We start from the raw sequence: 16,579 nt of genomic DNA, 5'->3' as shown, positions 1-16,579 counted from the left end.
GGAAAGGGTGGAGTGTAGGCAGACTTTACCTTTAATCCTTATTCCTAATCATGTGCAAATATATGTTATGCATCCATTGATTTGGTACATAGCGAGGCGGGTAAGCTTTTACACATTTACCATTCCCATGAATGGCATAATAACATCAAGATAGAATTCCTATCATCTGAACACTACACAATTGTAGTTCAACCCCAAGGAATGAACCTAGTAACACAATATAACCATAAGCTCTATGAACAGCCATTACAAATCAGTACATACAGAAAATTTGATCCACAACAATACACCTCTACCTAGCATTAAAAAAAGCAAAGCAGACTATTCGTAAATCGGCTTGGGCATGTGCTCTTTTGTATAGACACGGTGCCGCCTCTCTCTCCCATATATGACCCAGAATGTGAGGGAAAGCAGCACTGCTACACCAACCATCACCAAGCCAATGTAAACCCATCTGCTGTAATGCTGAAGTCCTGGACAGTATATTCTAATATTTCGCCAAATGTTTGTCTAACAAAATCACAATCTTCTAGGTCAACCAGGAAAGGACCATAATGGTACAATCCAAAGCTCAACATTTACAGCAGCTGCCATCTGGCCGTAGATGGTCGGAGTCAGACGGCCTGTTGTGGAACAAATGCCACTAGGGGAAAACTTGACAGACAGAAGTCTTCCATAACCTGCATGATAGAAAAATTGGAGGTTGTAATAACTCTACATTTTAGTAAGGAAATTGCGACTCCTTCAAAAGCATCACATGTCGAGGATAGAGAGTGATTTCAACTTTTCAGGAAGAAGTTATAAGGCGTACCTTTGTCGCATTGCTCAAGTCCACTTCACCAGGACTACAGGATCTATCAGTCAAGTCTGTGTTAAACGGATTGCAAAGGGTTGGCAGCTTAGGTCCAGATTGATTGTAGTACAAAGGACCAAAGTTGGGGGGAAAATTGTTGTTGGACACATTTGTAATGACCCGTGTTAACAACACCGACCAGCTGAGAAGTGACTTCTTTGCTTTTGGTAAGGGTCTCTTGTGCAGTGGCATTGTCCACACACGGCAATATATCATCTAAAGCTGTACTAGCAAGAGGGTGTTGGACCCACTGGTTCATTGCTACACAAGTGTCTGAAGTCACACTGACATATCAAACAGAAAACAATTAGAGATGTTTCAAAAACTACATTTATGAATCGACTGACATCAGTAAAGAATGGGCAAAGACGTGACTTACAGGCTTCTAATAATAGAGAAGACACAAATTCCCAACAGCTAAAGGAGTGTTCAAATATCTACACATGTTTATCACTAAGGGTGTTTGGTATGGAGAAAAATTTCTGGAATATGTTTTCCTAGTTTTCCATGTTACACTGGGTATGTCATTCTTGTTGTTGGTTGGTCAAAATGTTTTGAAAAACATTTTTTTCAAGGAAAACAAGTTCCTGAAAAATGAATTCCCTAATGGAAAGTAGGGACAAAAGTTCCATAAGTGACATTCCAAGTTCATTGTCTCTCCTCCTCACCCACCCATTGCCCCCAACCGCCAACCCTTGACCATCCCCTCGCCACTCTCAAACCCCTACTCCCCATCTCATCTCACCCCGATAGTGTTTTGCTAGATTACATACAAATACTCTTGGAATACTTATTATTTTTTTGCTTACTTACCAAACGAACATAAGTAAGAAACCTACTGGTTTCCGGGAAAACATTTTCCTTCGTACCAAACACGCCCTCAATAATGAGACATTCTAGCAGTCAAAGTTTAGCAGTTTTAGTACTACTCCCTCCGGTCCAAAATAATTGAGGATTTAGCCTCTAAAAGTTGGTCCAAAATAATTGAGGTTTTAGTCTATCAAGAATGTATTTAATTCTTTTTTCAAATTTACCCTTGACACATTCTTAATTGAATGAACAAATTTAATGCTTGTTATAGTTTCAAAGTTATAGTTTCAAAGCCCCTATGAAAACAAAAACAAAAAAAATCCTCTTAATTAAGGGTATTTTAGTCAATACACCTCTTAATTTTTAGGAGTAAGTGTCCTTAATTTGTGTGCCCAAGTCTAAAACCTCAATTATTTTTGGACCGGACGGAGTATTTGACAGGTTTGACAGGATCTTAATGATACTAATGAGTAATGACCAGAGTGGGAATCAAGAAGCACCAGCTAGAAGTAGAATCAAAACAGACATCTAAAATGTTTAAATCAAATACCAATATCTAAAGCCTGGCAGGCTCCCTCCCCTCCCCCCCCCCCCCCCCCCCCCCCCCCCGAAACACCCCCCAGCTGACACCAGCAATTTTATGTTGACGATAGCTGCAGAAAGGCAGAATTACTCTGAATCTAATATCAGATTGCAGTTGACTTAGCGTATCCTTTCTGGGATGGAACTGCAGAACCTATCGCTTGAAGTTGTACGCACAAGAAGAAGATTTTCCGCACTCAAGAAATAACGTGAAGTATATTACTAGCTTAGTAAAACTGTAAGTTGTGAGAAGTAAAATATAGGACAGAGCTTACTTGTGGAGAACAAGAAATATGCCACACAAAATTAAAGTCCCAGTGACAAGAATCCATCCAAAAATTACCAAGCTGCACAAAAATAGAACAGAAGAGCATTCGTTGAAACAAAATAGCAGAGCCAAGGAAAGGAACTACAAGAAAGAACAGCTTAGTAATATGAAATGTTCACTTACATGTAAACGAAAACCTGCATCCCGAAAATTGAAAGTACTAGAAGGAGAAAAGAAAACAGGGAAACTTTTATTAGTAGAACTTGTTAAATAATTCTTACGCTCAGAGTTCTAATGTAATGGTAATCTTACCAAATCCAAGAAATGTCAATAGAAGCATAATGGCTGATAGAACGATTAGAGCCAATCGCCTGCATAAATATTACCATAGGCATTTTAGAGCCCTAAACAGCAAAGGAATATGTGTGTTTGGTGGATTGAAGTGCAACTAGATAAGCAAGAATTTAGAAAAGGTATCCCTCAAAATACTGAGTTTGAAATATTCCTTGGAACGAAAAAAGATGGGCCACAAAAGAAGTTGACAGCCTAATATTATCATACACAAGATTTAAAGACATGACCCACAAAATAATTGTTTCGAATAGATGCAATTAAATAGTCTGGAATAGATGAAAGGACAAAATCAATCCATAAGGCAGACCCATAGAAGTACAAGAACTCGATTCAGTTGTGTAAGTTCTAAAGATATAAATAGCAAAGAAGAAGCTTGTAATGGTATTCACTTACACGGACTCTACCAAGCCTGCTATGTCATCCTTATTGTCTTCTGTTTTACTGGAGAGAGTATTAGCAGAAGAATTAATCTTGGTTTGGATGCGGTCTATGTCTGTTTGGACTGAACCAGGAAGCAAAACTTGATCCACAGCAATAAATTTGGCTGCTGCTAGATAACCTGAGACGTTTCTGAGCCTATCCGCTGTGGTATTTGCCTGATGGACCACATAATCCAATGTGTTAACTGTACTGCTGTGAAACTTTCCCTGGCCAATGTACAAAATGATACATCCAACACTGCACAAGGAACGAAATACGTAAGTTATAAAATGGGCACATCAGAACAGAGGGAACGGGAATGTGACATGTATGTTCATGAGTGAGAAATTGAGGAAAATTGGGAGTATTCGTAATGTGAGAGTGGATATCAATTCTTCGTACGCAGCCATAAGCATCTGTAAATGCTAGAGAGAGAGAGAGAGAGAGAGAGAGGGAAATACACTGCAGCTATGGTGAAAAGTATGAGGAGTATGAGGGAGAGAGCATAAGCTATTCGGGAGTAGCCATAAGGTTCTCTTCTACAGCAACAGTAGCAGACACAGATGAACAATAAGCACAGTGCGAAGATCACAAACCAGACCAGCGCAACGACAAAGAATGGAGCTGCAGTGAAAGCCACAGACTGCACAGAAATAAATATAACTTAGAAACAATTGAACAAATACTTCATGCAACTATAACTTTAGGAAAGACAACTAAGTGCATACTTCATTGGTAAGAGTCGGAATAAAAAGAAAGAAAAAAAAAAGAGAGAGAGAAATGTTCAGCCAAGTACAGATTGAGTGACAACTTTTTTAAAGTACATAAACAAGGTTTTATTTGCTGATAATGAAGATTGGGATCCCATTTCTAAAAGGTAATCAAACATTTGAAACATAAACATGGATATTGCAGTGCACGAAGGCAATTTAAGTCGTCATATCAGACCTGTTATAGCATCATTGTCTTGAAATGCATGGACAAAATCAGCTCATACTGATGAGCAAATAAAGTTTCAAGTCACTGAAGATCATCTTTTTTCGGAGATGCAATTACATACTCCGCTCTGATCAATCAAATGATAATAACTTTTAATCTCAGAAATTTATTAGGACAAGCATGATACGAGATAGTAATCTCTCTGCTTGTGGTTTATAGAATCCCATGACATAAATTAGAATACTAACCATTTTCAGGTAAAGTATCTGCATGCTGGAGGCAAGATGAGATCCTCTATTACTATGTCTTGTAGACTGTAGTCCATCATTGAAAATTATGATGGTAATATAACTCATGACACTCGTCAGAGTAGTGGAAAGAAAATTTTCCACCTTCCAAAGACAATGGCCTGGACCATTTTGTCATTGCCAAATTAGGTAAAAGCTTAGTCATGACAAGAGTAACATTTTTTGTAGTCAACACAGTTGGCTAACTACCACTTAGAAATGAATGGTCACTAACTTTTATGAAGACAGCGTGACTTGAAAAGGTCTGCAATTGGGCTCCGAAGGCAAAGAATCTGTGTTTGACTCCATGTGCTTGGCAAAAAAGATAAGAAGGAAGCATAACATAAAACACAAATCAAAGGATAAGGTTAATGGACCAGTTATTTTTTTTGTTAGACCTTAGTTTGGTTGGAGAAGTATAGAGGAAATGGAAATTTTACTGTTCTGAAATCATATTCAATTACAGAAGTGAAGAATTTTTACTTTTTTTTTTCCCCTTTCCTCTTCTCTATGCAGCCCAAGAAAAGGGGAGTAAATTTTCAAACTTCCCTTCCACAATGTGTAAATAAGTTTGAAATACAGATTTCATATAACTAAATAATAGTACTAATTTTATATTCCAAGGCCAGACAAGGTGGTGATTTATCTAATAGTTTTCAATTCCAATGCAAGAAACAACAAAATTGCAGCACTTAATTTCAGAAAACACTCTGGTGACAGCAACAGAGATCTCACTCCTTGCCCCACAACTTCTTTCTAATTTTGCTAGAACAAAGGTTTCAACTTTCAACCCACAATACCGGAATACCCTGTGCTGTAAACATTGTGAAGCATGTTCCTTAAGTTGCCGCAGATTATAGACATCGAAATTTTACCGTATTTAAAATAGGACGCTACAAGATGAGTCCAATCCATCTTCAAACTCTAAGGTCGGTTAGGATTTTTTGAAGGCTACTCTAGCCTAAACCCTAGATCACGCCCGTATAAAGGGACACATATTCCCTTGAGAAGACATCTCGAATATCTCATAAAGTCCTGGGATATTCACAAAGAAATCAAGGCATCAAATACTACATCGCAAGCAGGTCCAAATCATAAGCTACTAACGGCCCTCAAACCGCAGAGAAACACGCTACTAACAGGCCTCGAACCACTGAGGAAGTTCAGAGAGAAGAATCAAGGAATAAACAGAGTTGTACTCACAAATATTCATCAGTACAATCTCTGTTTAATTGGTTTGCAGTTTATTTTCCGTATTGAGAAAATTTGTTGCACACAGAGATTTACAAGTAAAAAAGTTGAATACTTACAGCCCAGTAATGGCGCTCACTGATATTCCAGCCCCCAGTATATCTCTTGAAACCATTGAGAGGATCTTTTCTATACGTTCTCTTAGCAGCCAAAATAAGTGACGAGTTCAATGGGGCCTCAGGAATTTCAGCAAGAAACCTTTTGGTCACCACCACATCATACTCATTCCTAATTCCGTCATCTAAATATACACACACATACATATCAGCAAACAATAAACAATACAGAAAGATCTTTTGACACTGAAATCAAAGAAAAAGTAGAATACCTGAAAGGGGTGGAGTTTGGAAGGAAGGAAAATGAGAATCAGATCTTGCAAGGGTGAGGGAGAAGAGAAAGGAAGAGAAAATGAAGAAAGCAGTTACAAGAGAAAATAGCAATGACCCTTTACCCAACATTGTAATTTGTAATGATGGGTATCTAGGAAAAGTGGCGAAGGCAATGTTAAAATCTTGTGCAAAATCTGCAATGGAAATGTTTAAACGTTATGCAGATCTGGGAACACACTGGAGAGGTCTGACAGAGAGGAGGAAAGGAAATAGTACGATTTTTACTGTTCAAAACATGCTTCACATGGAGTATGAGAGAGAGAACAAAAGGAGGAAATGTCGTAATAAAAATTGATATTGAAGCAAGAAGCCTCGACGAGTTGGACACGGGGAAGGAAATGTATGTGAGAACATAGATATTTGATGCCTAACAACCAGGATGTCTTTGTCTTTCAAACTTATTTCCTGATTTGCCCTTATTTATTTTTATTATTATTTTTAGGGCTTAAAATATATACTCCTTTTGAAAAAAATACGGCAAAAATATATTCCTCCGATCCTTCTTATTTTGACTCTGGTTGACGCAATACTCCCCTTAAAGAAACTCTTTACTAAAGGTTTGTTTATTAAATTATTTTTATTATTTACTTTTTGAAAATCTATATTGACTTTTAGTAGTATTTTTTGTAGGTACTTAATGATAAGAATAATACTATAAGAAAATAATAAGCATCTTTTAATTTGCTAAAATTAACAAGTGCGTAAAAAAATCTATTTTTAATAATAAGAGATAAGTAAAAATAATAACATCGTCAATTTGTGCACGCCTCAATTCATTTATTACATACTATGTATCTGTTGACAATATCAACATATTATGTATCTGTTGACAATAAAATTCGCGTCGGGAAAACATTAATCAAGACAGGAAATTATCACAACAATCGTTGTATTTAGTTTCAGAATATGAGTGTTACAATCTCTATAAATCCTCTGATTCATCTTCGCAATAATAAATTCAAGGGCTTTTGAGTTTGATCTTGAATTTATGTTGAATTTGATTTTGATTTGAATTGATTCGTCACGAATACTTTCATGGCCGCCACAAACAAGTGAATTTGATCTTGAACGCCTTGATATTTGATTCGCCTTCGTTCTTGATCTTCGGGTATTTGAAACTCGTAGAGAAATGCTTGCAGCTTGTAGAATACTTGTAGCATTTGATCCACGAGCTCCCTCTGGCTTCTTGTTTTAATTTCTGGTCCCTTTTTCTGAATTATGAGACTCCTATTTATATTTGTAGAATGAAAGAGTTGTGATAAGGATGAACTCCTTTCGACCAATCAAAATGAAGTGGCATGACTATATTTGATTGGCCAGAACATGTCATCTATACACATGGCACACCTTCATTGGTCTTTGATTTGACTGGGCCTGCTGCGTCATTTTGACACGTGGCATTCTATTGCTCCTTTGCTTGACTTGGCATGCCACGTCATTTGACACGTGGCACTCATTTGGGCCTCTAGGATAAAATGATATATTGGGCTTAGAAAAGTGGGTTCATCATTTGTAGCCAATTAATTGGACTAGCCCAATGAAATTAAATTTTGAACTAAGATAACCAATTCAATTATATTAGCCCATATATTTCTTTGGACTAATATATCTTGAATTTAATATAATCTAAATTTAACAAAATTTCATTGTCCACAGTATCATTTTTAACTCTTTTGAGATTTAAAACATTAATCTCCTATAATTCATTTCAATTTTATTGATTTTTATCTTCTTCTTTTTATCCTACCCCACCTCATCAGGAGGATCAATAGTGTCTCACTCTCACCTACTCTCCGAAGTGACTTGAACGTTCAATCTACCGATTGATGGTGGAGATGCTCATGTAATAGCCCAATTTTTAAATAAGGGTTTAGTTGGTAATTTTAGCTAAAAGGAATTTAAAAGAAAAGAAATTCGTAATTAGAATTAAAGAGAAATAGAAAAAAGAAGCAATTTAGTGGGCCAAGCCCAAAAAGAAAAAGGAAAAGGAAAAAAATGGGGGGGGGGGGGGGGGGGGGGGGGGGCTTTAAAATTCTGATGGATATGCCATCAGACCTGAATCACTAAATTGCTGAAAGAAAAAAAAAAAAAAAAAAGGGGGAACCGTGCCAACAGAAGGAGAAAAAAACCAGTGGAACAAAGGAAAAGAAAGGGAGAAAAAGAAAGGAAAAGAGAGGATAAAAACAAAAACTTTCATCCCAAATCATCAAGGTAATGACTCTAATCTTTTATTTAAGTTTATTGCATAATTATGGGTGAATCTTTATGGTGAAAACATGGGGATATTTTGAGAAATTGAGAAAGTTTAGCTCTAGGGTTCTTCAACCAAAATCATTGATTTGAAAGGGCAAATAGCGTCGAATTTTAGACTTCTATATATCGTTAGAATCCTCTCGTTAAGGCCTTTCCGAAAACATAAGTCTTGTCAGGTTTTGAGCACATTGACCAGAGGGCGTTTTCATCCTTTAAAATTTGACTTTAACCGTTTAAGCCTCTAAAAATATAGAAGTGGTTTACCCTAAGGGTTTTGACCATTCTAAATTCGTTTTTGTGTAGTTTGAGGCAATCTGGAGACTCGAGAACGTAGTTTTGATTTATTAGGAAGTGTGCTTGAATTGTGAATTTGAGGTAAGTGAGACTTTAAGCTTTGGGTACTTGCTTTTCAAAACCCGTTTCAAAAAATATGTTCTGTCTGCCTGGTCCATGTGTTGGGGCGAGCGTGTGCTTGGAAGAATCGATGGTCCTTAAGGCTAACCGCATATACTATATTTTCAAATAATCCAAAACTCTCTTTATAAATTATTTTGTGATGTGATATAGCTGTGAGCCATGGTATTGGGGCATTGTGTATGCTTCCCTTAGCATTGTGTATGCTTCTTGATTATATTGGGGCATTGTGTATGCTTCCCTTAGCATTGTGTATGCTTCTTGATGATATTGGGGCATTGTGTATGTTGCCGTGGATTCATAGTGTTGACTAATTCTTTAACTGCCACTTATGACGGTTCGTAGTGTAAATTGTGTGGAGATATATAATATATTTGATAAACAGTGGTTTGGACCTTGGTTGCTATTATATAATAATATATTCAGGTGCATACTATTTTTGTGCTTGTTGTGTGTTTGTATTTTCTAACACTTGTTCCAGGGGTATTTGAAGTGGTGGATCGAGGATCTTACTGGGTTATATTTATGTATAATTCACTCCTTACCTGCATGTCCATGCAGATACTATCGTTGAGAACGAGGCTAGTAATTGAAGACTTCGTGAGTGGATTCTGTTGCTGAGGTGAGCCACCGCATTGTTCATGGAGGCAGCCATTTCAGCTTTATCTAGTTTATTTCTAGTTATTTCTTTTATTTTGGGTTTACATGCCCGACACTCAAACTCATGTAACTCTGTTAAATGCTCCATGGTCTTAGCGTGAGATGTGGGCTAGAGATTCTTTTTATCTTAGCGTTGGTTGGTTTTCATAAATCGATTATGGATTTGGTTGGCGACTATTTCGCATTTTTATCATTAATAACGTTGTTGGACCTGCACTTATTTTCTTTTAGTGCTTTTGTAAATGATTAAGGGTATGATATACGGTTCGCCTGGCGGGTGGTGTTTGCTGGGTGCCAATCACGTCTAGCGAGTATTTTGGGACGTGACAAAGTTGTTATCAGAGCCTAGGCTTTAAGTCCCGGGTTATGGAGCAGTGTTTAATAGAATCTTGTTCATGGGTATGTAGGCGCCCATACTTATGACCTTAAGGCTACTGGACATCTAGGAAGTTTTCCCTTCTTTCATTCCTTGTTCGTGCGTGAGTTGAATCAAGTTTAACCTTGTAATATTTATTTCACAGATGGCTAAGAAACGCGCATCTTCATCTGCTAAACGTGGTACTGGACAGAGTGCTACCCGCGGTGGTAGAGAGGCTAGTGCTCATCAGACTAGAGCTCAGACTAGGACTCAGGCCACTCCTCAGCCTGAAGTTGTGAATGGGGATCAGCCCCGAGTTGCGTCAGAGCAAGTGCAGAAACAAGTGGTTCAAAACACTCCACCGGCACCAGCTGCTGCCCCTACTATTGCTATGCCCACAGATGTGGTGACCAGATTATTGAATGTGTTGGAGGCATTGGCGCCTAATCATGGTGGAATTTCAGGTCCTCAGGATACTTCACAAGCACAAGCTCAAGTTCAGTTGAATGTTGCAGCTAATCAGATACCTCAGTTGGCCCCTCAACAGGTTGTCCAGTCTGCAGGGCAATCTTAGGAGTTTAAGAATTTCATGGATCTTAAGCCACCAGAGTTTGATGCTTCACCAACTTCTATTGAACCTCAGAAGTTCATTGATCGTTGTGAAAAGATATTGACTACGTTGGGGCTGAAGGAGACTCGTGGTATGGAATTTGCCACTTTCTTATTCTCAAGGTCTGCAGAGTCTTGGTGGATTTCGATTCAGAGAGGTAGACAAGCAGGGTTACCACCTATTACTTGGTCAAACATTTTAGCACTGTTTAAGGATAGGTTTATTCCATTAAGCAAGCAAGATGACATGAGACGTCAGTTCAATAATCTGCGGCAGGGAACTATGACCGTTACAGAATATGAGGCCAAGTTTACAGATTTATCCAGGTATGTACCTTATTTGGTAGAGGATCCGAGAGAGAAGGTGAGACGATTTATGGATGGACTTGAGCATCACTATCGTGGTCCTGTGGTACGAGATGTGTGATATGGTACCTATTCAGATATAGTTGACACTGCTCTCCATTACGAGTCCTATCTAGAGATGGACAACATTGAGCGTGAAAGCAAAAAGTCACGTAACACAGGTAGGTTTAGTGGTGCTCCATCTGGGGGCAAGAGTGGTTTTTATCGTGGGCAGTCCAGATCTACTCAGTCAGAATCAGTGGTGCAGTCTTCTAGTGGTTATTCCGCTAGACAGGGCCAGCAGCAGACGCAGAGGAAGGGTAGTAGCTCATATCAGTCAGGCTATCATCCGAGGTGTTCTAACTGTGGTAGAAATCATAGTGGTCGTTGCTTTGGGGAAGATGGGGCTTGTTTTACTTGTGGTGAAAGGGGGCATATTGCTAAATACTGTCCTAAAGGAAATTCTGGTGCTAGTCGAGCTACTACGCAGCCACAGGGAACTACTACAGCTACACAGGGTCAGATTCAGCCAGCTAGGACCACTCCACAGGGTGCTCGTGGACAGGGTCGACAGGTGCACAGGTTGCTCAAGGAGGGGGGTGGACTGCCGAGATTCTTTGCTATGACCAGACAGGATGTCGAGGCATCTAATACAGTAGTCACAAGTATTATTACTATTTGTTCTCATGGTGCATATGCTCTTATTGATCTCGGTTCTACGTATTCGTATGTATCTCCTTCTTTTGCTATATTCTTAGAACGAGGAGTTGAGTCTATTAATATGCCGTATGTGATAGAAACCCCAGCGGGGGGAGTATATTAGTGGATAAAGTTTATAGAGATTGTGTGATATCTGTTCAAGGCAGGGACGCCGTAGTTGATCTATGTGTGTTACCGATCTCTGCTTTCGATGTGATTATAGGCATGGATTGGTTGCCATCATGTTATGCATCGGTTGATTGCTGTGCTAAGCTTATACGTTTTAATTTTCCTGGAGAAACTTTAGTGTGGAAAGGCATGACTCCTATGACTCAAGGAAAAATAATATCTTATGTAAAGGCACGCCGAATGATTAATCATGGGTGTTTGGGTTTTATTGCCACCGTTCATGATATTCGAGCGGAGAATGTTACTATTGATAGTGTTCCTGTTGTTCGCGAATTTGCGGATGTTTTTCCTGAAGATTTACCCGGCCTACCCCCGATGAGAGAAATCGAGTTCAACATTGATTTAGTTCCAGGGACTCAACCTATCTCTATTTCTCCATATCGTATGGCTCTAGCTGAGTTGAGAGAACTGAAGGCTCAACTCCAAGAGCTACTTGATAAGGGGTTCATTAGGCCTAGTGTATCGCCTTGGGGTGCACCTGTGTTATTTGTGAAGAAGAAAGATGGCACGATGAGAATGTGCATTGACTACAGGCAACTGAACAAGGCGACTATCAATAATAAGTATCCATTGCCTCGTATTGATGATTTTTTTAATCAATTGCAGGGTGCTACTCATTTTTCCAAAATCGACTTGAGATCAGGTTATCATCAGCTGAGAATCAAGACTAAGGACATCTCTAAGACAGCTTTTCAGACAAGATATGGGCACTTCGAATTTTTGGTGATGTCATTCGGGTTGACTAATGCCCCCGCAGCATTTAGGGACCTCATGAACAGGGTATTCAAGCCATACTTAGACCATTTTGTGATTGTGTTCATTGATGATATTTTGGTCTACTCTCGAAGTGAGGCTGAGCATGGACAACACTTGAGAATTTTGCTACAGACACTTAAGGAACCAAAGCTTTATGCCAAGTTCTCAAAATGTGAGTTCTGGTTGAGCACAGTTTCCTTTTTAGGACACGTGGTGTCCCGAGATGGGATTCAAGTTGATCCAAAGAAAATTGAAGCAGTTCGAGATTGGCCTCAACCTACTACTCCCACAGAGATACGCAGCTTCATGGGACTAGCTAGATATTACAGAAGGTTTGTGGAGGGTTTCTCGAAGATAGCTGCTCCATTGACACGTTTAACTCAGAAAGGTGTGGTATTCCAGTGGTCAGATGAATGTTCAGAAAGCTTTCAGAAATTAAAGACTGCATTGACTACGACTCCGATTTTGACCTTACCTACTGATGAGGGTGGTTTCACCATTTATTGTGATGCATCTCGAGTCGGGTTGGGTTGTGTCTTGATGCAGAATGCTAAAGTGGTAGCTTATGCGTCTCGACAGCTAAAGAAATATGAGAAGAATTATCCAGCTCATGACTTAGAATTGGCCGCAGTTGTATTTTCACTCAAGATCTGGCGTCACTATATTTATGGTGAGCCGTGTGAAATCTATATTGATCACAAGAGTTTGCAATACATATTCAAGCAAAGAGATCTGAATTTGAGACAGCGACGGTGGTTAGAGTTACTTAAAGATTATGATCTTACTATTTTTGTATCATCCTGGTAAGGCGAATGTGGTGGCAGACACCTTGAGTAGAAAGTCTATGGGCAGCTTGGCCCGATTTACTGTTGAAGAACGAGCTATGGCTAAGGATATTCAAGCATTAGCCAACCGCGGAGTTCGGATTGATCATACAGTACAGGGCAGGTTACTTGTAGTTATGGTGGCACAATCGTCCTTAGTGGGGCAGGTCAAGGCTTGCCAATATGAAGATCCCCATCTTGTTAGACTGCAAGATCGAGTGCAAAATGGGGGTGTTAAGTCATTCTCTATTGATGGCGAAGGCGTGTTACGTTGTCATGGTAGACTGTGTATTCCTATGGTGGGTAATGTGCCGCAACTAATTCTTGAAGAGGCTCATAGCTCGCGATACTCTATCCACCCCGGTGCTACGAAGATGTACCAAGACTTGCGTGGATTATTTTGGTGGAAAGGTATGAAGGCTGATATTTTGAAACATGTGACAAGTTGCTTAAATTGTCAGCAGGTCAAATATGAACACCAAAAACCCGGCGGAGTAATGCAAAACTTGATTATCCCAGAGTGGAAGTGGGAAAGGATTACGATGGATTTCGTAGTTGGTTTGCCGAATACTTTCAAGAAATATGACTCAGTTTGGGTGATTGTGGATAGACTCACCAAATCCGCTCATTTTATACCAGTTCGGGTTACTCATACCGCAGAACAGTTAGCAAATATTTACCTCCATGAGATAGTACGACTTCATGGTGTGCCTATTTCTATAATATCTGATCGAGGTGCACAATTTACTGCTGAGTTTTGGAAGTCTTTTCAGAAGTCGTTGGGTTCACAGGTTGAGTTGAGTACAGTTTTTCATCCACAAACTGATGGACAGTGTAAGCGAGTTATTCAAATTTTAGAGGACATGCTTAGAGCTTGCGCGATTGATTTTGGTGGTCATTGGGACGATCAGTTGCCTTTGGCAGAGTTTGCTTATAATAACAGCTACCAATCGAGTATACAGATGGCGCCGTTTGAGGCTCTATATGGTCGCAGGTGTCGTTCACCAGTTGGATGGTTCGAACCGGGCGAAGCACAACTATTAGGTCCAGATCTGGTTCAACAAGCCTTGAAAAAAGTTGTATTGATACGAGAACGGCTTCGGACAACACAAAGCAGACAAAAGTCCTATGCAGATAAGAAAGTACGTGATATGGAGTTCATGAAGGGGGAAAAAGTCTTTCTAAAAGTATCCCCTATGAAAGGAGTTATGAGATTCGGTCGGAAAGGTAAGTTAAGTCCTAGGTACATTAGTCCTTACGAGATTTTGGATTGAATTGGGTTGGTGGCATATAGACTTGCTTTACCTCCGAGATTGTCTATTGTTCATCCTGTATTTCACGTGTCTATGCTAAGACGATATGTTGGTGATGATAGCCATAAGATTCAACCAGAGGATGTGGAGCTCGATGAAAATTTGACCTATGAGGAGGGTGTGTGTGGGTCCCACCTATGGCTTGGCCAATTAACTCAAGCCATGAGGTGGGGGAATGTGGCCACCCTTGTATGGGCTATGCATATATATATATATATGAGAGCTTACAAAGCAAGACAATTATTCATCATTCCAACACAAGAAACTTGAAGGAAAGAAAAAAATGGAGCATTCGGCCATGGCTCCAAAAATTGGTACCTTGGAGTTGGTCAAGAAAAATAATTTTCTTCTAGTATTTCAACCAATTGGAAGGTCCTCATTAACATGAAGGAGTTGTTGGAGCAATCAAATCATTCATTTGTGTAATATACAACCCTAGCCGAGTGAAGAGATAAGTGGAGAAAGGTAAGGCTTAACCTCTTCTTTCATGTGTTATGGATGATTTGTGCATGTTGTGGTATGTAGAAATGGATGAAATTCATGAAATATGTATGTATAGGGTATGGCCGAATAAGGGTTCTGTTGATAAGATGTGATGAATTGATTTTATTTAGTATTTTGATTGTTGTTGTTATGGATTCCATAATAAAAATGAAGATTTGATGGCTTGAAATGAATTTGTAATCGTTGTGGGATTGTTGAAGAAGTTAAGGTGACACTAGCATGAATTCGTATATTTGTATGAATGGTGTTGTTAATGTGTAGATTGTTGGTGTAGTTCATGAATTTAGTATAGAGGTTTCTGTACTAAATTGTCCATAACTTTCTTATACTAACTCGGATTGACCTGAAACGTGTTTGTGACCCTTCAAGTGTCGTTTTGTGTACTTATCCATCGAGTCTTAAAAAATTATTTATGTGCATATGGTTTCTCACTACTCTGCTCGCGCATGCCTCAATATGTCCTTCACTGTGTCCCGGGCCAAGGCATGTTCTCGTGCGTACTCCACTGCATTGTTCACCGCGTCCCTCACTAGAGGGCCGAGGCACGTTATATATATATATATATATATATATATATATATATATATATATGATATGATGACGGGGTGGCGGCCAGGATGGCATATGATGACTCTATTCACCGTGTCTCTCACTAGAGGGTCGGGGCACGTTACATGCATATATGATACATGATATTGACATACATGATTTTATTCACCGTGTCCCTCACTAGAGGGCCAGGGCACGTTATATGTATATATGATATATAATGATGACCTGCATGATTTTCATTTCAAAAGACAAGTGCATTGATGTTTTTAAAAGTCATACTTATTTCTGGTAAATCTCCGTTTTTTGTTATGGTCCTCTTTACTGTATTTCATGCTTTACATGCTCAGTACATATTCCGTACTGACCCCCTTTCTTCGGGGGCTGCGTTTCATGCCACGCAGGTATATACAGATGAGTAGAAGCCATTATAGAAGATGTTCCAGCGGAATTGGCGAGCTCCATTTCCTCCTGGAGTGTTGCCGAGTCAGAGTATTCATGCTATGGTATATTGGTCGATGTTAGAGACTTTGCAGACAGAGTCGTGGGTATAGAAAGTCAGTCTTCGATATCTATTCTTGATAGGCAAGTGCGACAATTGAGGTCGAAGAAGGTAGCTTCAGTCAAAGTGTTGTGGCGTAATCATCCAATCGAGGAGGCTACTAGGGAGTCTGAGATGATGCGAGATAAATATACTCAATTATTTGACGCGACAGGTATGATCTAGATCCGTTCGAGGACGAACGTTATTTTAAGTGGTGGAGAATGTAATAACCCAATTTTTAAATAAGGGTTTAGTTGGTAATTTTAGTTAAAAGGAATTTAAAAGAAAAGAAATTCGTAATTAGAATTAAAGAGAAAATAGAAAAAGAAGCAATTTAGTGGGCCAAGCCTAAAAAGGAAAAGGAAACGAAAAAAAAAGGGGATTTGAAATTCTGATGGCTAAGCCATCA

The 16,579-nt window shown here is 39.1% G+C and overlaps 1 pseudogene; it reads right to left on the bottom strand.

The window, feature by feature from the left end:
• Positions 1–772: 772 nt before the first annotated feature.
• On the bottom strand, positions 773–6,496 carry LOC132640385 (uncharacterized; annotated as a pseudogene).
• Positions 6,497–16,579: the final 10,083 nt, after the last annotated feature.

The sequence above is a fragment of the Lycium barbarum genome, chromosome 5 (genome assembly GCF_019175385.1).
Source record: "Lycium barbarum isolate Lr01 chromosome 5, ASM1917538v2, whole genome shotgun sequence".
NCBI lineage: Eukaryota > Viridiplantae > Streptophyta > Magnoliopsida > Solanales > Solanaceae > Lycium > Lycium barbarum.
This window is presented reverse-complemented; position numbering and strand designations above follow the sequence as displayed.